General features: G+C 35.0%; 1 non-coding gene across 1 annotated transcript; it reads left to right on the top strand.

Moving 5' to 3' along the window:
- The first annotated feature begins 15338 nt into the window (after positions 1–15338).
- Positions 15339–15470, top strand: LOC115526811. Its single transcript, XR_003972765.1, has one exon. It is a non-coding gene; the product is annotated as a small nucleolar RNA SNORA72 (small nucleolar RNA).
- Positions 15471–23932: the final 8462 nt, after the last annotated feature.

Raw genomic sequence — 23932 nt, 5'->3', positions numbered from 1 at the left:
AGTAAGCTTTGCTTTATTTTGTCACTAAGAAGATTCTGATAAACTCATAGATGCTCTAAGAAGTGCTGAATATGGCAGCTTCTGCAAATTCAACAAAGAAGCTTGAAATCTATACCCAGATTTTATTAGCTAAATAAAATATTGAGATATTTTATAACATTATAATGTAAGAAGTCATATCTCTAACAAGCCAGATTGTCTCAGTTTATAAATTACTTTCAGTAATTAATACATTGTTGAGGGATTTATATTAAAATCTGAATAAAAAACCTAGTTGCATTAGGATCCTTTATGGCAGATATAATGGCAATATGGTATGATTTAATAAGACAATAAAGACTTTGGTTTATGAATTATTTGCTTAGTACTGTGTTAGTTTCTGCAGAGAGTTAAGTGATATCTTATTCCCTGTGCTAAGTTTTTTCAACGTATTAGCTAATTGAGACCTCATGACAATTGTATCACTTAGGAGGGTCAGACTAAAGGTAAGTGTCTACTTGCTCAATTTATCAAGAATTTGAAAACAAACCTATTTTCAAAGCCCGTGCTTTAATCATTACTCATTTCTGCCTTAAGAGGTTTTTATATTTGTTTGAGACATCAAGCATATAGTGAGATCGGTAAATGTTTATTTAGTGAATAAATGAATGAACGAAGGGGAAAGAAGAGACTTATAACAATTTCTTGTCCTTGGAATAAGGGCCTTGGAATTTGTACAGGATTTTAAGAGTAGTTACTGTAATAGTGAACTCTGCTCTAGGATAGCCATTTTTTACCTCCCCAATTCTAAATGTGAAAGTGAGTTAGAAGAACAAGATGTTAAATTTGACTAATTATCATTTGCTGTTAAGAAGGAAGAAGAACATCTTTAATTTACTAGGGATACTGTGTCTGTGTAAAAAGATACCATGTTTAGGGGCGCCTGGGTGGCGCAGTCGGTTAAGCGTCCGACTTCAGCCAGGTCACGATCTCGTGGTCTGTGAGTTCGAGCCCTGCGTCAGGCTCTGGGCTGATGGCTCAGAGCCTGGAGCCTGTTTACGATTCTGTGTCTCCCTCTCTCTCTGCCCCTCCCTCATTCATGCTCTGTCTCTCTCTGTCCCCCAAAAAATAAATAAACGTTGAAAAAAAAAAAGATACCATGTTTAAAAGAAAAGTTTTTTTCATGTTTACTTTTGAGAAAAAGAGAGAATGCAAATGAGGGAGGTGCAGAGAGAGAGGCACCTTAGATTTAGATTTAGAGACACAGAATCTAAAGCAGGGTCCAGGCTCTGAGCACAGAGCCTGACCAGGAGCTTGAACTCATGAACTGTGTGATCATGACCTGAGCCAAAATTAGACACTTAATCAACTGAGCCACCCAGGTTTCCAAAAAGATATCATGTTTTTAACAAATAACCAGAATTTATCAAATAGGTAGGATTAAAGCTTGAAAATATTCACCACGGAAACATTGAATCAAAATATATTCTCTGTCTCTCTTTTTTTTTAAACTTTATTGTGAGAGGGAGATAGAGTAAGGATGGGGGAAGGAGAGAGAGAGAGGAAGAGAGAGAGAGAATCCCAAGCAGGCTTTACACTGTCATCACAGAGCCTGACACAGGGCTTCATGAACCATGAGATCATGACCTGAGCTGAAACCAAGAGTCTGACACAACCAACTGAGTCACCTAGGTGCCCTGATAGTCTTTGTTTTAAGCTGGTTCCAGCTGTGAACATTTTGTGGGAAAGTTTTTTAGAAGTTCTATGTCTCAAGCAAGTAAAATGCTAAGGTGTTATAAACTTGATTCTTTTGAAATTTTGAGAATCAAGGACAGTATCTTTTCTGACTCATTATAAGGTGAAGGAATAGACATCTAACAAAAAGTAAAGATACATAACAAAAAATAGGCCAAATCAAATTGATCCCAAAAGTCATAGAAAATGTAATGTTTTTTAGTGTGTTAAACTCATATAATCCTGTAGAAATTTGGGATTGTTGGAGACTTGTGTGGCTTCAATATTTTTTGTGCATTAAATTAATAATTTTGAAAGCACTTCCTTGATGCCTAATGTTATAGGGGAAATGATGGCCCCCAAAGATGTCATAACTTTGGCACCTGAAAATGTTACTGTACATGTTATGTGAGATTTTACAGATCTAATTAAGGGAGGATCTTGATGAGAGAGATTATCCTGGATTATCCAGGTCGGTCCTGTGTAATCAAAAGTGTCCATGTAAAGTGAAGAGAAGAGAGTCAGAGTCAGAGGAGTTCTGATGATGGAAGCAGAAGTTGGAGCCAAGTAGAGCCATTAGCCAGGGAATGCGGCAGTTTCTGGATGCTGGAAAAGGCAAAGAAATGGATTCTTCTCTAGAACATCCTGGATTAGCACCAGTTCTGGCAACACTTGAATTTTAGCAAAGCGAGATATATTTTGGACTTCTGACTTTAAAGTAGTAATGTAACAAATTTGTGTTGTTTTAAGCCAATAAACGTGTGTTAATTTGTTACATTAACAATAAGAAACCAATACACTTAAATATAGGAACAATTAAGCTGTTACTTTTTTTTTTACCTTTTAAAAAAAAATGTTTTATTTATTTTTTGGGAGAGCATGCGCACAAACCGGGGAGGTCAGGGAGAGAAGGGGACAGAGGATCTGAAGCAGGCTCTATGATGACAGGCTGACAGCAGGGAGCCCACTGTGAGGCTGGAAGTCTCTAACAACAAGATCATGACCTCAGATGAAGTGATGCTCAACCGACTGAGCCACCCAAGCATCCCTTTTCTACTTTTAATAATACATAAAGCTGTGGGGCACCTGGGTGGATCAGTCAGTTAAGCGTCGGACTTAGGAACAGGTCACGACCTGCAGTTCACAAGTTCAAGTCCCACTGTCGAGGCTCTGTGCTGACAGCTCAGAGCCTGAAGCCTGCTTCAGATTCTGTGTCTCCCCCTCTTTCTGCCTTTCTCTCTCTCTCTCTGTCTCTCAAAAATAAATTTAAAAAAGTTAAAAAAAATAAATCTCTTAATAATACATCAAGCTGCTAAATGTTTCTGCACTCTGAGACATAGAGAAGAGGATTCAATGAAAGAAATGACACTTTGGTTACTCCTTGAAGAATAAGTAGAACTAGATGGGTGACCAGTTCTTTTTGATTTGTCCAGGACTTTCCTAATTTAAGTACTGAAAGTCCCACATCCTGGAAACTCTTCAGCTGCAGGCAAATTGTGATTATTGGTCATCTACAATAGCCTGAAATTCTAGGTTAGTCAGCCTATGTCCTCATGAATAAAACAATGATGAAACCAGCCCACTTGCTGGTTGCACTACATAGAGAAGTTGAATTTTACAAATGGCTTGTATGGTAAAGCATGCAGGAAAAAAATTACCGAGAGTCAAAATTGCTTTTGAAAATTCCTTAGGATGAATTTATGTTGAAGATGGGCATATTTTCTCTCAGCAAGTCTGACACAGTTTTTGTCCCAGAGATGCGACAGATTGTTCTTTCTCTCGTTAAGCCCCAGAAGGAATTGACTTGTGTTTAGGGACCATGTAATATGAAAATCACAATGAAACTGGTTTATTGAGTAATCTCAGCTCACTGGGGGTGTAAACACAAAGAGTGTGTTTTTCTACAATCACTTCTTTCAACTGTGGTCTATCAAAATGGTTTTATTCACATCTCTGGTAAGTAATTTTCAATCACTGATTAAAGTCCTCTTCAATCATTATAAAAGTTTTCTCTCATCTTGATTATCATCTTCTCCCCATGTAGACTTGAGCTGGGGGCCTGCCTACTGCAGGTGTTAGAAGGTAGGGAGAGAGGGAGGCATTTTTTGTCTCTGAAACTTGATCCCTCTTTCTCCTTAAGTCCTCCCTCTAGCAATGTGCTGGTAAGATGAGGAAGGAGAGGAAAATACATCCACTTAATTGACTGCTATGTGGTCAATTTTCTCTTGGCAATTCCTACTTCTTTAGCTAAGGTGGACTGGCCTCTAATTTGCTTTTTTAGGACATAGGTATGAATTCATCTGAGGGCCACAATGGATCTCTCCATTTTGCTTCCTTCTACTCATTAGGAGTGATCTCCACAGCCTTCATCCCACCAGGGCTCTTTGGTCCAGTAGGTAGTCAACTTGGGTGATTTTTAATGAATTTTCTCCCTGAAGTATGCCTAATGCTGCACTTTTTGACATGTGATTGTGAGATGAACTTTTATCCCACAAGAAGAAAAGTAATTCTTCATACTTAAAAGGAAACATCTGAGCACAGAGAAATAATGTGTAGGTAGTCGTCTAGATCACTACTCTCCTTCTCCATCAAAATGATAGAAACATATATTCAGAAGATCGCTTAGTATGCATGAATGTATACATGTATGCTGCAACATTATGCAAACCAGATTCAATTATGTGAGAATTTTCTATTTCATTCCAAGATTCATAGAGGTTCCAGATAATCATTTTGTTTCTGTAAGATTCAAGGTGAAGTAAGATTAAACATGAATTCAGAAGTCCACACTTGCATTCCTCTAAAGTACATCACATTCTTGTGCTTTCCATAGTGTCTACATTATACACTGGAGCTGTAGGTCAGTATACTAAAGTGAGTCTATTAAATTTAGTCCAGGTTAAGCATGAATTTGAAAAGATAGATTTAGATTTCCTGAGATATCACTTTTTAATAATGATAACTATTTCTAGTTTAATTAATCACCTCACTAATTTATTCCAGCCTAATCCTGTATTTCTTAGCGATATTAAGGATGAGTATCTCAGAAGGATTTAAATAGACTCCATTGGGAATCACACTTAACACACAAAACGATTTCTTTTTTTTTTTTTTTTTTTCAACGTTTATTTATTTTTGGGACAGAGAGAGACAGAGCATGAACGGGGGAGGGGCAGAGAGAGAGGGAGACACAGAATTGGAAACAGGCTCCAGGCTCTGAGCCATCAGCCCAGAGCCCGACGCGGGGCTCGAACCCACGGACCGTGAGATCGTGACCTGGCTGAAGTCGGACACTTAACCGACTGCGCCACCCAGGCGCCCCCACAAAACGATTTCAAACTCATCTTTTCTCCGTACTCCAAGTGTCTTAATTTTCTTTTCAGAAATCAGTATATTCAGAAATGACTAGAAAGTAATCATCAGCAAATTAACTAATAATATGAAAACAGTTTATTTCATGTCACCTAAAAATATCACATTATTTATACCTAAATGTAGTTCATTGTTTCTGTAAATAGTTTGGAATGGTATTTTCAAGTAATGTTATTAAGATTATTCTAAGTATGCTTGGGGCGCCTGGGTGGCTCAGTCGGTTGTGTCCGACTTCGGCTCAGGTCATGATCTCGAGGTCCGTGAGTTCGAGCCCCGCCTCGGGCTCTGTGCTGACAGCCCAGAGCCTGGAGCCTGCTTTGGATTCTGTGTCTCCCTCTCTCTCTGACCCTCCCCCCGTTCATGCTCTGTCTCTCTCTGTCTCAAAAATAAATAAACGTTAAAAAATTAAAAAAAAAAAAGATTATTCTAAGTATGCTAATAGCTACGCTATAATAGAGGGGCTCTGCAGTCACAAATGCTTATGGAATACTGAGGATGATACATTCCTCTTAAAATTCTTGGCACATGTTAACATAATAAAAGCTTTGATAAGTCCTATAATATAGAAATATCTAATTCATTTAACTGAACATTTCTCAAGCATATTTAATCTTGGAAATTTGGGGGGAAACATTAAAATATTTCAGAACACTAATGTTCACTAATGTCAATTTTCGAAATGCTATTTGAAAGGCTTCTTCGTAACTTGAGCAGATTTTTAAAATAAATGCTAGCGGTTTTTAGTATATGAATATAAGATCAGAAATTTATAAAAATGAAACTTATAGAAAACAATCTTTACACAATAAAACAATTTATATTTTACGCTTAGTATGTCCCATGTTTTATTGTCTGTACACAGTGATAAACCTAACTGTAGATGAAACTGTATGATGTTACTTTTAGAAGTCTTTTTATAGAACAAGGGACAAGTAATAAAGGAGTGAATTAAAACACAGCAAGTGGGGATGGAGAAGAGAATATAGATTTGAAAGTACGTAGCAGGTAACTCAATAGGCCCTGGTGACTGAATTGAATGTAGGGACAAAGACAAATTGCTTATGACGGGATATTTATTGATGGCACAAATGCAAACATGCATACAAGAGGGGGCAAGATGTAGCAGGGAGGCGGGGAGTTCTGTTTTTGACTCTTTGGTAATGAGTTAGCTCTGTAACAATCAAAAACAGATGTGTAATAGTTATTAAATATATGTAAGAAGTTCAAGGGAAAGGTTGGGACTAAAGCTAATAAGTAAGGCATTATCAGCATAAAGGACATAGTTGAACATATGGAATCATAAAGGATCATTCAGGAAGAGAATCTTTAGTCAGAAGCATAATGTGGAATACAAAATCATGGGGAGTACAAATTTTCTAAAAGTCATGTTGTACAGGAAAGGGAAGTGAAGAGGATCCAGGGAAGAGATAAAAGAGATAGGGGTCTGTGTTAGGAAATCCCTAACAATTCAACATCCATAGTAAAGTAACCAAGCAGCTAGAGAATTTCAGGAAAAAGGGAGTGATTGGCAATTCCAAAATTTAGCAAGTACCCCCAATCAGAGGAATAGTAAACAGTTGCTACTAAACTTGACATTTGGGAGCTCATTAGAGCATTTAATGAAAATACTTGAAAATTCTTTTGGTAGCAGAAGTCAGATTTCAAGAAAACAGGAGAAAGCAGTGAGGAATAGAAGTGGCTAAAAAGATTCTTTCAAGAGTTTTAAATGGCTTGGGCAGGAAAAAGATTTTGTATCAACTGGAGGTAGTGAAGTGTGGAAGGGGAGTGGAGAATGTGAGCTCTTAAGTTTGTTTATAGACAAAAGGGAGGAAGCATTGGAAGAAGGCAGAGAATAATAAATCCTAGGGAAAACAGGAGGGAATTGGATTAAAAATACAAGTTGGATAAATAGGACTGAATATAGAAAGGAACTCTTAGAGGTTTAGAGAAAAAGTGGTAGCTTACAATACTTTTGGGTCAATTTCCTTGATGTTATAGGAGGCAGATTTTGTGATGCGACTGAGGAGTTGACTATCAAAACTCATAATGAAGATTTGTGAATGTTTTTGAGATGAATGGAAAGGAATGTCTCATTTGGTGAATTCTGGGGTGATTTACTTGTTCTCCACCTGGAGAACAATCACTTTAATTCCAGTGCAGTATATACTCTACTATCTTCTTCTGTCCTTGCCCTTTCCTAAATTAGTGATATATTTAGATATTCTGTCTTAATATGTTGTTGGAGTTCTTCTCCTCCCTTACTTTTTTTCTTCTTCCTTTTTCCTCTCTTATGTTGCTGCAATTCCACATACAGTTGACCCTTGAACAACACAGGGGTTAGGGGTACTGACCCCCGACTCAGTCAAAACTCTGCATATAACTTTTAACTCCCCCAAAACTTAACCACTAATAGCCTACTATTGACCTGAAGCCTTACCAGTAACAGTCAGTTAGCACATATTATGTGTGTCCTATGTATTTTATGCTATATTTTTAAAACTATATAGTAAGCTAGAGAAAATAAAATGTTATTAAGAAAATTGTAAGGAAGAGAAAATACATTTTACAGTACTGTGTTGTAAAAGATTTACATATGAGTAAAGCCATACAATTCAAACCTGTGTTGTTCAAGGGCTGTGTATCCTACTAGACTAGGATAAGCATTATTATACATGTATAAAGATAGGTATGTATACATAGGAACATTTGGAAAAAATAAAATCATGACAAAGTGCCCTTTCTAGAGGAAGTGTTTTTTTATTATAAGCAGTCATGTAATCAATATTTTTAAACATCTTAATAAAAGAAGTAAACTTTTCTATATTGCTATAATATTAAAATATTTTCTGTCACATTTTACTATTTGCCAGAGGAAACTTTTTTAATGTGTCTCCCGATGAATATAATATCTCATGCCTTAGATACAGTCTTTCCTCTTTTTCATTTCTGTCTTGCTTTCTTTTTTTAATGTTTAGGAAAGTTTAGAACATATTACATACATAGTTTATTCTTTATTAGCTTGCTTCTCTTTTTTCCATACAAGATACTTAAATCCTTGAAGGCCTGGTCCTATTGAAAAAGATTAGCTAAATATTTATCACCTTGGTGACTTTAGAAAATGTTAGTTGCTTAGTCCTTCTCTCTTTCCCCTCCATTGTATATTCCTATAGAGGACTGAATATGGCACCTATCACATAGAGGTTTTCATACACTCCATTTGAATTGAATTGATAAAGTTGCATTTCCCTGGAGTGAACTACAACTGCTGCTAGCTTGCTTCTTAAAATTATTAACTATTAATCTTAACTGTTTGTATCTCTCTTTAATTTTATATATAATTTATAGTGAGCTCTACTTTTTTTTCCAAACTGCCAAACCTCTTTGGCTACATTTCGGGTATTCTCTCTTTGAGAATTTTTGTTGGGAGGAGAATCAACCTCCCATGAAACGGACTAAAATGTTACATACTCACTTTTGTGGTTCTTTTGCAGCTAGGAAGCAGGCTTCAGAATGAATTTTGGCCAATTTTACACCTGGTAAAGATTTTGCATTGCTATAGTCAAGCAGAGGATTTATTCAAGCTGTGAGAATAGCAGTAAGACCAGCATATCCAGTTTCTGGACTGGCCTTATTTTTGGTTCTAGCAGCCATGCCTGGCACCTAGTACTTTTGGAAACTTGCTGGAGTTCAAACTTCTATTGCTTGGGGTGTCCTCATTGGGTCGATATGGATCGTATATGAATTGTACATGGATTGTATTTGCTGTGTAACCACTTTGTTCCTACTCATGCTTTCTGGCCTAATTCTTGAATTTTCCTGTCAATTTAATGAGCCACACAGTTTTTTTTTTTTTTTTTTTTTTTTTTTTTTTTAGCCTTAGTTAAGAGTTGGTTTTTTGTTACTCTCTGTAAAATACATTGATTAATATGTCAGAGAACAACATCATTTTTTTTACTTTATTTTATATTTTGTTTAATATCACCTGTTTCTTGTGACAGTTTGACATAGATTTGGGATATGACATGCCTTATTTGGTTCACAGCTAAAGAATCTGTTTAATATTACTTTTAGGTAGTAGGAAAATTGTGTCCTTATATGTATTATATTATAAAAGCTTAACATGGTTTTAAGCACAGATTATATCAAAGATTTGTATTTCAAAATTCAGTTATTTTTGTACATTTTTAATCTCAACAGGTCACTAATAAAAAGCTAGGAGAATTTTAACACAATTTTGTTGAATTAATTAGGACAAATTATACTTCATTTAAACTGCCCTAATTAATTTTTGCTTGTGCTATAGTGTTAAAATACTTTGTGGGCATTTGGTGTGCACTCTTTGCAAAATGAGGAAATATAACCTTATCACCAGTTAACATATCAAGTGTCTAACTAAATTTAGCCGAGACTTGTCCTATTATCCAAGTTCCCACTTATCCAGGTTGACTCCCATTAGCCACTATGCCATAATGGCTTGTGGGAAGACTGAACAGAAAATTGAATTAATGCAAGCCATTTCTCAATCATTTCTCATTCTCATAAAATAATTAAAGCTGATGTAAGAGGGCTCATTAAAACGGAAAACATTAGGCTCATTAAAAAGCCATTAAACCATCTCACTTCTCTGATTTATTTTATTGTAACCTTATTCGGCCATTGTTTAAAAGTCACTGCACCCAACATTTCTTTTCTCATCATTGAGGAAACGTTATTCAAAATGCACATCCTGGCTATGTGGCCATTTGATCTTAATATCATCTCAGAGTACTTTTGCTTAGCATTTAACTCTCTGAGACCAGCATATGACTACTGCAAATTAGAAATCATGTAACAATACTGGATTGGATTGGATTTACACTTCAATATTTATTTCAGCTATTCTTAAATTCATAAAAGCTCATAGTCTTTTAACCTTATGTTGTTTAAACTTGAAGCTGCATTACTACTCATACAGCCAAAATGAATGTCCATTGGTCATTATATGATAATGTTTTCTTTATTTTTTTTAAGCAGCAAGTTTCTCTTGCCAAACCAATGAAAGATCTAATCTGGGAAAATACATCTCTATGAAAGGTTTCAGTCCTACAGGTTGTATTTTAAGTATGATAAAATTAGATGCTAACTGGTTTTCTTTTTTTCTCATAACATTATTTCCCTAATATGCCAGTGCAAGTATAGATCTAAATAAAACTGACTTGGTTTAAAAATAGTGCAGTAAATATAAGAATTAATATAGAAGATATCATATAGGAGATAAATACGTTCTAATATATTCTTGTATTAGGAAAACTAACCCTAGCAAAGCAGTAGACAAGCCCTGAAACCCAGTGGCTTAATCTTAATGTCACAGTCGAATGCTGCTTTTGGCAGCCTTTCTCCATCTTATAATTGTGCCTTTTGGAATGTGGTGGACATGATGATGCGTCACAGAAGGACTCATTGCATCTAAGGACTGATTAAAGCAGGTATGTGAAGGCATGACTGCTTCAATGTAATATTCGATGTTAAATAGGCCCTTTTCTTTTCCTTCCCTTCCCTTCCCTTCCCTTCCCTTCCCTTCCCTTCCCTTCCCTTCCCTTCCCTTCCCTCCCCTCCCCTCCCCTCCCCTCCCCTCCCCTCCCCTCCCCTTCCCTTCCCTTCCCTTCTCTTTTCAAATTTTTCTAGCTCCCGGAGAGAGCAAGACAGGTGCCAGGATCTCAGCTTAAATTTGATCCTCTGCCCAATCCTGTTTCTTTCCTCTCCTTTCCACAGGTATTATTGATCCCAAAGGCACTATTTACTACATACAGTGTATACTAAACTGTATCTTGGAAAATCCAGATTCCAGAAAATCCAATCTTCATTGTGGACAACATAGTCTCCAGTGTTGTTGAGACAGATATAAAAAAGAGAGAGATGGGAAGGATGTCAAATTCCACAGTATCAAAGTAGCATATCATTTCTATTCATTTCCATGGGCCAGAACTAATCATATGGCACCAAGTGAACTCTAAGCAGATTGTAGATATGTTGGAACTCTTGTTTGACTCCTTTCTGTACAATATACTAACAGTCATTATGACACAGTGAAAATATTATTAATCATTGTAGTTATTACAGGACCATCTTTATGTCCAATCCTTTTGGATTTTTATATGAAATTTTATGCCTATTTCTTTATGATAATTTAAATTATTCTTTATACTTAAAGAAAAAATATATATTTACAATCCTTCGCAGCATTTTTGCCCTATGTATGAAGAAAGATTAAAAGCAGGGAATTGACTTGTTGTTGTTGTTGTTATTATTATTATTAGTTGTAGTAGTGTATTGGGTCACAGTCTGATTGGATGAAATTAATACCATTTAGAATCCTAGTTTGATAGGATAGTTTTTCCCACCCACCCAGTGAACCAGATTATGTGTTTGTAGCACAGTAAAATAATAACTATCATCCTAATGATCATACTGACAAAAGAAATTACAATGATAATTAGAAGTTATGGAGAACTAGTTGTATGATAAGCTACAATTATAAAAGTGGATAGCATTATTGTCCCTATCTAGTAAGAAACAAGAAGAGGCCTTGAGAAAGTAGAAAACTTCCTTAATATCAGCAAGCCGTAAGGATTGCTGGAGTTGCATTTCACATCCATCTGGCTCCAATACCTGTGTCATAACTATTGTCCTAGACTCCTTGGGAGAGTCACGCCTTACATGTTTTTGTCCAGCCTTCCTCCTTCGCTTTAAAGTCATCATGAAACTAAATGCCACTGAACACTTTCCATTCTCTGTATTTAAACTCAAAACAATTGACTGAGCCTAGAAAATACCTTAGAAAAGTGTCTCTAAAACAACATGCCATTTTTCTTTCTCAAATGCTTTTGAATCTGTGTTTGTTTCTTATGATTTTATGTTTATGTTCTTGAGTAAATTGGGAAAATGGTCATATGACATGGGTGTGACTATTATAAATGAAGTAACACTAATACTAATATTTCCACTTACTAATATTTATACTGATTTAATGAGTAACTCTTACTGAAGTTTAAATTCATAGTATAAATACTTTAATCTTAGATCCAAATGAATTAAACATGTTTAATTTGATTGAAGAAGGAAGTTGCAGTTGGAAGAAACCCAAATGCAAAAATGTTGAATATTATTTGGAAAAGCCCTGAAACATCACAAGCTGATCAAACCCAAGGATGTTGCAGGTTAACTGAGCTCAGAATAGATGCATACAAATCAGGCATCTATTAGATTTTAAAGGAGAGATATTTGGAATAAAGATGTGAAGATACGCCATTTTTTTTTTCCTGGTCAGTGTACTGTCTTTGTATAAATGTACATGGAAATCCTAAATATAGTCAGACTCTAAATTGCTAAATGTGTTACAGCACAGGAAAAATCAAATAGATGAATTTTATTGTTTCTCACCTGAATAACATAGCTTCATGAATCCAACTCTACCTGTTACCACCATAGGAATACTAGTTCTTATTCAGATCATCCTCTTTCTGGAACTAGACTGGAAACACTGTTGAAACTAGGTACTCTGTGCTCCATTTCTAGGCTTCTGTTGCTTTCCAAACACAGATTTCTACAAATACAAACAGTCACACACATATGCAAACACACACGCTCACTGGCATTCACACTACTAGCCTCTATTCGAATGCATTTATAACTTCAAATTAAGTAATCTGACCTTGTTTTGGAAAGCATTTCTTCCCTTCAAGGTTTCAGTACATAATTCTTCTGTTGTCATTATATTAGTGTCACATGCACCTAATACTTATAAGCATTGAAGATAATTCATCTTTTCAGTATTAGAACAAGGATTCAAACCCACCCTCTTCGATTACCAAAAGTAATCATTTAACAATGTTGCTGTATTGAGTTCCCATTCATCTTAAAGCCTTAAAAAGGCAAGAGTATTTTCTTACATTGAAATTCATGGAAGTACACCATATTTTGACCTTTTTTTTCTCATTAAGATTTTTTCCTTTTGAATAGTTTTAGACTGATAATAACTTATGAAGATAATACAAAATTCTCATTCTCTGCAGCCATTGTCTCCTATAATTGACTTCTTATATTAATGATATAGTTGACTTCTTATATTAATTTGGTACATTAATTTGGTAATTTGGTACATTTGTTACAATTAATGGGTCAATACTGATACATTATTATTTACTGAACTTTTTTTACATTTCCTTAATTTTGTGATTTTTATTCAAGATCCCATTCAGAATACCACATTACCTTTAGTCATCATATTTTCGTAGACTTCTCTTGGCTATGACAATTTCTCAGACTTTCCTTGTTTTTGATCAAGTTGATGGTTTTGAGGAGTACTGCACAGGTATTTACTCACATTTTCATGATTAAATTGGGGTTATGAATTTTTGGCAGGATGATCACAAAGGTAAAGTGCCATTTTCATTATGTTACATTAAGAATGCATATTACTAACATAATTTATCACTATTGACATTAGCCTTATACAGCTTGCACACATGGTTTTATTGGGTTTCTCTACTATAAAATTAGTCTTTTCTTCCCTTTCTATGCTATCTACTCCTTAGAAAGAAGTTACTATGAAAAGCCAACATTAAGATTTGAAGAAATATATTCTGACTCCTTAGAGTATCAAGTATCAATTGTTTGGAATGAGGTGCTTATATATTTTCACTCATTTATTTTGTAATCATTTTTGTATCAGTATTAACCCGTGGATATTTATATCATACTTTGGGTTATAAGCCAAAACTATTTTATTTATTTTGTTTGCACAAACATTTTCATCTTGACCATCAAGAACTCTTTCATTTGGCTCCTGTGTTCTATGACATACCCCCATCATTGTGACCTTTCCTTCCTTTCATTATAAGATACTGTAAATTTTCTGCTATATTAGCCCCTGACTATAATTGGCCATTTTTTAAAGATCCGTCATTCCTTTTGTAAAACAATGAAAGCAAGACTTGGACAGTAGGTGTACTTATTGCTACTGGAGTGTCATTACATAACAAGCTTACCTATATTAAGCTAAACATGAATTGATATGGATGTCTCCAACTCTCATCTGTTACCACATGAATCTTTCTGTCTTTGTCCCCTTGCTTATTTGTAAATTCCCATTCCTATAATAAGAAACCTGACTCATACCATCTGCTATCAACTTACCTTATTGTTCCTTTCCAGTGTGCATACATAGGAGTATCAGAATTATAGACCTATACCATTACTAGAAACAACATTATCAATTAGACTACAGGACTTATGTCCTTTTTCTTTTCTTCCCCCCCCCCCACCGTGTTTTATAGGATTTCCTTACTTCCAAGTTACTTAGGTCAGCATCTTTTTCACCACGTCCTCCAGTGATGTTGTCTGTACAATTTTAATAGAGTTAAATTCTTTTGTTACAGTCTGCATTACCTCCTGGGAACCCTTGATATCCTAAACAGTTTTTTAAATGTTGTATATATTAAGGATCAACCTTTGTGCTACTGTAAAGTTCAATATGTTTTGATTAATATATAGTCATACATCCACCATCTTGGTCTCATACACAACAGTTTCACTACCTTAAAAAAATTCCCTGTGCTTCACCGTTCAGCATTCTTCTCTTGTCCCATGCTGTGTCAGCCATTGATCATTACAGTGTCTGTGTAGTCTTGTCTTTCCCATAATGTCATACATATGATTGGAATCATACAGTTTGTAGCCTTTTCCAACTGGTTTCTTTCACTTAGGAATAAGCATTTAAAGTTGATCCATGTCATTTCTGGCTTGATAGCTCACTCTGACAATCTCTGTTTTTAATTAACATATGTGAACCATTCATATTTAAAGTGATTCTTGATGTATTTGGATTTAATATCTACCTTTTTGTAACTGTTTTCTTTTTATCATAATTGTCTTTTGTTTCCTGCTTCCCCTTTTATCCTTTCTCAGGTTTTAACTGAGCGTTTTATATGATTCCATTTTATCTCCTGTATTTGCATTTCAGTTAGGTTTCTTTAAAAAAAAATAGTTATTTCCCTTGAAATAACCCAAATCCCCCTTCAACTAACACTATATTGCTTCCCATGTAGTGCAAGTAACATACAAAAGAGCATGTTCAGTTTCTCTTTTCCATCCCTTTTAACCTTGCTGTAATTCATTTCACTCATCCCTATACTATAATCATTAAATATATTATTAGTATTATTAATTTCAACAAACAGTTTTCTTTTTGGATCAATTAAGAATAGGGAAATTTACTGCAAATATTCTTGCTGTTCTTATTTTGTAATAATCCGGGTGGGCTAAATATTCACTGTATTAAGACTATGCATATGTCTCCAGAAATAATGCTTTCCCTAGGTCTGGTTTTGTTAATGCTTGTGATAAATCAAGTCTGATTTATATGTTGCATCTTATGTGGGAAACATCTGTGACTTTAGGTATCTGATCATCCTTAAGAAATGACAGCACAGCTAGTGTAATAACTTTTGAAGATAACCATTGACAATTTAATGATTACCAGTTGCCATTAAATGAATTGTAAACATTGTTTTATTTTTTCGAAAAAAGTAGAGTGTACTACTTTTAGTTGCATTCAATAATGATTGTTGATTGTTGAGCACTTGCAAGTGATGCTTCTGTACTTCTTACCTTGATAAAATAATTGGAAATGTAAAAAAAAAAAAAAGAAGAATATAGGAATTAAAAATATTTTTCCTTCAATTATTTTTTATTTAGTCCTATTCCATTTTTCATGTAAATCCAAGTTTTACACTTATATGAAATTCCTTCATCCTCAGAACTTTGTTAAACATTTCATATAGGGTAGTTCTGTTGTCAGTGAATTTTATTTTTTTATTTTTGTTTGAGAAAGGCTTGTATCTCCTTCAGTTTTAAAAGATTATAGAATTCTAGGTTTTCGGTTATTTTCTTTCAATACTTACATATTTCACTCTACTCTCTTTTTGCTGCATGGTTTATGACAAGAAGTCTGTGTACATCTTGTTACTTTTCTCTGTAGTTAAATTGTTTTCATTTTTAGCTTCTTATCAGATTTCATTTTTATCTTTGTTTCTCTACAGTTTGAATATGATATGCCCAGGTATAGAATTTTTAGTCATTATCTTGTTTGGTTCTTCGAGCTTCCCGGATCTGTGGTTTGCTATTTGTTAATAATTTTGGAAACATTTTAGTGAACATTTCTACAAATATGTCTTCTTCATCCCCTCTCGCTTCTTCTGCTATCTAATTGCCTGTATCTTACAGCTTTTGAAATTGTCTTGTGTGTTCCTTTCTTTTTAAGCTGTTATTATTCTTGTTTTTTTTTTTCTTTTTGCATATCAGTTGGAATGTTTCTATTGACCTATATTAAATCTCATTTATTCTTTCCTCTGGCATGTCCAATGGTACCAATGAGCCTATCAAAAGCATTCTTGATTTATGTTGTAGTGTTTTTTATTTCTACACTAACTTTTGATACTTACTTAGAGTTTTCATATCTCTACTTATATCACACATCTCTTTTCATATGTTCTCTACTTTTCCCATTAGAGCCCTTAATATAGTAATCATAATTATTTTAAACTACTTTTCTGAGAGTTTCAACATGCATGTCATATCTGAGTCTGGTTCTGATGTGTACTTTGTATTTTCACACAATGTTTTTGTTGTTGTTGGTTTTGTTTTGTTTTGTTTTGTTTTATTGTCTTTTAGCATAACTCATTATTTTTTGTTGAAAGCCTAACATAATGTATCAGATAATAAGGACTAAAATACATAGGTATTTTGTGTGAGATTTTAGGTTACTCTGACTAGGAGTTGGGTGGTGTTTAGTGCTTGCTGTAGTTGTAGGTAATGGATGCTTCAAGTTCCTGTATTGTATTTGAATTTTGTTTCTCTGGGTTGTCTTTGGGCTTCCCTAAGAACTCATCCTTAGAGTCAGTGCCTTGCAGATCTCTCCACTGTAATCCACTGTTATTGATTTGGAGCTCTTTTGTTGTGTTGATAAAGAGTGGAGTAAGGGATGCATTTTATAATCTTATGACTAAATCTCAGTCTGTTAATGATCCTACATGCCTTGCCGATGTGTGATCTTCACAAGTGTTTCTTAGGGTGTTTTTTTGTTTTTTTTTTTGTTGTTGTTGTTGTTGTTTTGCTGTTGTTTTGTTTTTCCCCCTGCTTAGTTGAAGGTACAGTAAAGCCAGTATTTGGGGAAATTCCCTTCCCCCACTTCAGACAACAATCAGTAAAATGTTTTCCAGTAAAGATTAAGCCTTGTTATATAGAATTCTGTGAGTATATTTCCAAATGGTTGCTTATCTTTTCCATCTGCTGGAGCCCCAAAACCTTTTCTTTCTTGACTCTTTGCTATGAGGATCATTGGGATTATTTGAGGTAAACCCATGAATTTGTGGGGATTTCTTTAAATTGTGGCCCCTTGAACTTTCTCACTCTTAGGTTATTTGATATTCAGCCTCAGCTGTTTGTCAAAATAACCATTTAAGTTTTGTGCTCTAGCAGATCTGCTCCACGTAGGATCTTGACTATGACACCCTAGATTCACCTGCCATTCTAGGTTTTAGGGTGGTCATTTGCTTGGTGCTCTCTGTTCTCTAATGGATTCATGAAAAGTCATCATGCTCTGTCTCTTAAAAAGGAGTAAACATTTAAAAAAAATCAGCAACAGAGAGTGGAAGAAACTAGTAAATACAATATTTTATAACTTAATATGATCATGGGTATGACATCCCATCACCTTTACTGCATTCCATAGGTTAGAAGCAAGTCACAGTTTCTACCCACACTCAAGGGGAGGGTTTTATGCAAAGCATGAACAAAAGGATGTAGAAATCATTGAGAGTCACTGTAATGTTTGTCCACTACAGAATGTGCCATAACCCTGGTAATATTTAGCAGATGTGAAGTCTAGAAATTGCTATTGCACTTGGAGAAAAGTCAAAATTGTGTAGAAAAATATTATCTATAGGTATATAATTTTATTTTCTTGAATTAGTTACAACTCTTAGATAACTTGATGACATTATTGAATATTAAATGAAAGGAAATTGGCTTATATTCACTTGCTAACAAACACATGTAGGTAATTATTACATAAGAAAAACAGCTTTTAGAAAATAAAAATATGTTAAACTTTTATTGTTCATAGCCTTCACATATTAGACATTACGTATACCAAAAATCATATATTAAGTTGAATAAATTTGTAAAGTTAAAGTAAACATATATGTATATTGGTTAACAAAACCATATTATTGTGGAAAATTATACCAATAATATCTTAGTAACAAAAATTTAAATACCCAGGGTACCTGAGCAGCTCAGTTGGTTGAGTGTCTGATTTTGACTCAGGTCATGATCTCACGGTTCATGGATTCAAGCCCCGTGTTGGTCTCTGTTGTTGACAGCTCAGAGCCTGGATCCTGCTTCGGATTCTGTGTCTCCCTCTCTCTTTGCCCCTCCCCCACTTGCAATGTCTCTCTGTCTCCGAAATGAGAATAAACATTATTTTTTTTTATTTAAATACCCAAGATAATATCATGAATCAATGTATAATTTTTTTTTAATTTTCTTTTTTTGAACGTTTATTTATTTTTGGGACAGAGAGAAACAGAGCATGAACGGGGGAGGGGCAGAGAGAGAGGGAGACACAGAATCGGAAACAGGCTCCCGGCTCTGAGCCATCAGCCCAGAGCCTGACGCGGGGCTCGAACTCATGGACCTAGAGATCGTGACCTGGCTGAAGTCGGACGCTTAACCGACTGCGCCACCCAGGCGCCCCAAAATTAATACTACTCAGGATGTCCATAACAGCTTCAGTGATCATTCAAAACTCTTGAACAGTTGTGTATGACTCCACAGAAAGATACTTCCAGAATCTCATAAGCAGAATATGGTACAAAGAATCCCAGAATAGGAAATCAGAAACAGATCCTGCTGTGAATTGATTCAGATTTCAGGCATATCAGTCAAGTCTTCATTTTGAAAAGGAGTTGGATGGAAGCTATGATTTAACTGAACTGTAAAATCTATTTCTGCTTCTACATTCTGTTTCCAAACCTAAACAAGTGCAGATTAGGCTCTTGTAGAATGTTCAGAGAATGACACAAATGATCAGGACTTGGTTGTAAGGGATGAAAAATACCTTCTCAGGCATGTTCAAAAAGCTCATGTAAGTTTGGGCAAGAGAAGGGAATTAAAGGAATGGGATCACACTTTAAATTGGACAAAATACATTGGAGAAAAGACCAGTATGCTTTTATGGGGGAAAAAAACTCTATAATTTTACTTAATTCTCTGTGTATTTATATGTTGAACTCTTATTAAAATCAGAAGTAGATAAAGATACTCAGAAAAGAGATCAATGTATATATTTGACTCAAAAATAGAATTCCTTTCTGTCATTTCTACCTATTTATTAATTGCATTTTCTTTTATTGTTTTTCTTGAGGTATAATTGACAAGAAACATTATAGTGGTTTCTGGTATACAACAACATGATTCAGTATTTGTATATGCTGGGAAATGATCACCATAGTAAGTTTGGTTTCCTCCTGTAACTATGTAAAGTTACATAATATACAATGCAATACAATATTAATGACTATCATCACCATATTAATTACATCCCCATGATTTACTTATTTTATGACTGGAAGTTTATACCTCTTGAGCCCTTCATGCATTCTATGTCCCCCCAACCTCTTTCTGGCAACCACCAATCTTTTCTCTACATCTGTGAATTTTGTTTTGTTTGTTCATTTGCTTTGGTTGTAGATTCCTCATATGAGTGAAATCATACATATTTGTCTTAATTTCACTTAACATATTACCCTCATGGTTCATCATGTTGTCACAAATGTCAAAATTTTATTTTATTTTTTTTATGGCTGAATAGTATACTATTGTATGTATACCACATCTTCTTTATCGTTTCATCCATCAGTGGATACTTTGGCTTTTTCTATATCTTGGCCACTGTGAGTAATGCTGCAGTGAACTTAGGGGTGAAATTATCTTTTCAAAATTTTATTTATTTTTGAGACAGAGAGAGACAGAATGTGAGTGGGGGAAGGGCAGAGAGAGGGGGAGACACAGAATCTGAAGCAGGCTCCAGGCTCTGAGCCATCAGCACAGAGCCTGATGCGGGGCTCAAACCCACAAGCTGTGAGACCATGACCTGAGCTGAAGTTGGATGCTCAACCAACTGAGCCACCCAGGCGCCCCTTAAATTATCTTTTCAAAATAGCATTTTTGTTTTTGTTTTTGTTTTTTCATATACATGCCCAAAAGTGGAACTGTTGGATCACAGGGATCTGTATTTTTAGTTTCCTGAGGAACCTAGATACTGTTTCTCATAGTAGCTGTACCAGTTTACATTCCCAACAACAGTGCATGGGCATTCTCTTTTCTCCACATCCTTAGCAACACTTGTTATTTCTTGTCTTTTTGACAATAGCCATTCTGACAAATGTGAGGTAATATATCATTGTAGTTGTGATTTGCATTTCCCTGATAATTAATGATATTGAACATCTTTTCATGTCCCTCTTGGCCATTTGTATGTCAGATCCTCTGCCTATTTTTAATTGTATTTGTTGTTTTGTTGCTGTTGATTATGTCATTGGGTTATATGAGTTTTTTAAATATATGTTGAATATTAATATTAATATTTAAAATGTCTATGTCTTTCTGTTTTGGGTTTGGTAGTTTGTATGTTCTGTGTCTTTTGATAGTATAATTTAGTCCAGTACATTTAAAGTAGTTACAAATAGGTAAATACTGCCGTTTTGTTCATTGTTTTCTGCCAGTTTTGTAGTTCTTTCCTGTTCCTTCTCCTCTTGCTATTTTTTCTTACAGTTTGATATCTTTTTTTGGATGTTATGTTTATATACCATTCTCATTATCTTTTGTGTTTCTACTTTAGAGTTTTGCTCTGTGGTAATCATCATAACCATGGTTATATAACCATGGTTATGATGAGATATATATATCTCAGTCTTAAAATATATTTATAGATATAGATATAGATATAGATATAGATATAGATATAACATATATCTCAGTCTATTTTAAGTTGATAACATGTTAAGATTGAACACATTTTGAAACTCTACAATTTTACTCACCCTCTCCCACCTTTTTATGTTTTTGATGTCACATTTTACATCTTTTTGTTTTGTGTTTCCCTTAACTGTTATCATATTTATTTTTATTACTTTTGTCTTTTAACCTTAATGCTAGCTCAATAGGTAATTAGTTCTTTACCTTTACTATATATTTACCATTTTGAGGGAGATTTCTATTCTCATGGTTTTTGTTACTAATTAGTTCTTTCTTTTCTAGCTTAAAGAAGTCTTACAACATATTTTTTGTAAGGCCAATTTAGTGGTAGTGCATTTATTTAGTTTTTGCATTTTTGGAAAACTCTTTATTTTTCTTTTAATTCTGAATGATAACCTTGCTAACTAGAGTATTTTTGGCTGCAAACTTTTGCTTTTAGCACTTTGAATATATCCTGCCATTTCTTTTTGGCCTGCAAAATTTCTGCTATAAAATTTGCTGTTAGTCTTACGGGGTTTCTCTTGTACATAAAAAGTTGTGTTTCTTTTATTGCTTGTAGTAGTCTCCCTTTATTTTTAACTCCTGAAATTTCAATTATGGTGTATCTTAGTGTAGTTGTGTTGTCAACCTGAAGCCCACTCCTTAGGTTGAAGCTCCAGAATACTTAGGTAATAAGGCTTTTTTTCATAGAAGGATTTGAATTTGTTTCATTCAGTTGTCAATACAGTTCCTTGCATTTGGTAGCCTGTCAAAAACTGTCTCTTTGATTGTTTCAATCATACCAGGCCTAGAAAAACAAGACCTCCTTGCCACCAGAGCCATTTTTTTTTCAAGGGAAAGTCCTTATGTGGACTGTGCATATCAATCAGCTTGGGTAGGGACATGGGGGAATGCTGGCCCTGGGCATATCCACCCTCCTGCTTTGGTGGGGTGGGGCTTTTGGGGCATGCCAACCTAGGGCATGCCTATCCATTGGGTTGGACAGGGCAGGTCTAAACAGACGCATCTGCCTATGGAGTTTATCAGTATGGGACCACAGAAAAGCACAGGGGTGGGGTATACCAGGGTATATCAGGTTTAGCAAGGCAGGCCACAGGAGAGTGATAACATGGGGAAAATGTTGCTATCAGGGTAGAGGGAAAGGACAAAACTGCACCTAAAAACACTGGTGCCTATAAGGAAAGACAGTGCAAAATGATGCTCGCCAGCACCTTCATCCCTGGAGAGAATTCCAACAGGCCTCTTCCCCTTTGGCAGACACTTTAAGATTAGCCGGTGAGTCCCCTTCACATATGGTCTCCATGCTTTAAAATCTGCTGCTTTTGTTCTGGGTCCTAATGTGAGTGAATCTGTGTGTGAGACATTGACTGAATGATTGATTGACTGATTGTGAGACCTTTAAATGTGTAGTCTCAGTTTCATATAGCCCTCTGGGTCTCCTGGACATAATCCCTGTGGATTTTCAAAACCAGGTGTTTTAGGGGCTCCTCTTGCCTAATATGGGGATCAAATTCCTCACTCAAGGACATACTCTGTTTTTGTGAGATCATTTCCACTTTTGGATCACCATGTTATGGGTGGATTTTTCACCAAACCACATCTCTGCTTCTCCTACCCATTTCATTGTAGTCTTTTTATTCTGTGTTGTGGAGGAGCTGCTCAGCTAGTTTAAGGTCTTTTTCAGAGAGAATTGTTCATAGGTAGTTGTATACCTGGTATATTCATGGGATGAGGTGAGTTCAAAGTCTTCCTATGCTGTCCTTTTAATCACCTTCTCCTCTCGTACTTTTTAAGAAAGAATTCCTCCTTCTGTTTATTATCATTGGTAAATGATTATTTCATTTGTAAAAGTGCAATTCAGAAAGCAAAACAAGTTTGTTTGCTCCAAACCCTGATTTGGTTTTCTAAAATGGTGATTGATAATTATTTAGAGAGAATCATGGAGATCTATAGTACAGATACAAGCAAAGCTTTACTAATGTGGACTCATTCGCAGTCAATATTAGAGAATGTTAAATATAGAATGAGCATAATCTTTGTCTCCATAGTAGCTTGGTTTAAAATCTTGGTTTTAAATACTGTCACCAACAGTACAAACTCATGGACAAGTTCTCTCTCATACTGTATTCTCATTTTTTAATTGGATGTTATTGTTTCAACATAAGAGACTAGTCGTGAGAACTAAATAAGATAACCTAAGTAAATAAACTACCTACTATGATTTTGTTACTCAAGAATGAATATCAAATGACCGATATTATTTTAATGGCAATAATCATGATTATGAAACCTTTCTTTCTATAGTTGAAAATTGTATTAATCCACACATTAAACTAGTTCCACCTCTATCTGTTTCACCAGAGTGGAGAAACTCACATAATTCTCCCCATGGAATATGAAATACAGTTTTAAAAAAAGAATTCAAGGTCATAGAAGAATTTCTGTTTTTATCTTATATGTGCATCATTGGTGATACAGCTTAAATAATATTCTGTTAGAATATTTTAAAACTATGGAGCTGAAAGATTATTTAATCTGTCCTCACCATTCAAAACATGAAAAAGAATGAGGAAATTTATCATTCATTTAAAAAAAATATTGAGTACTTGAGGCACCTGGGTGACTCAGTCCGTTAAGTGTCCAATTCTTGATTTCAGCTCAGGTCATAATCTTATGGTTTGTGAGTTTTAGTCCCACAGTTTTAGGCTGCCATTGAAGAGCCTTTATGGGATTCCTTCTCTCTCTCTCTCTGACCCTCCCCCACTCTCTC

The sequence above is a fragment of the Lynx canadensis genome, chromosome A1 (assembly GCF_007474595.2).
Source record: "Lynx canadensis isolate LIC74 chromosome A1, mLynCan4.pri.v2, whole genome shotgun sequence".
In the NCBI taxonomy this organism is placed as follows: Eukaryota; Metazoa; Chordata; class Mammalia; order Carnivora; family Felidae; genus Lynx; species Lynx canadensis.
The sequence above is the reverse complement of the archived record's forward strand: the minus strand, read 5'-3'. Positions and strand labels throughout refer to the sequence as shown.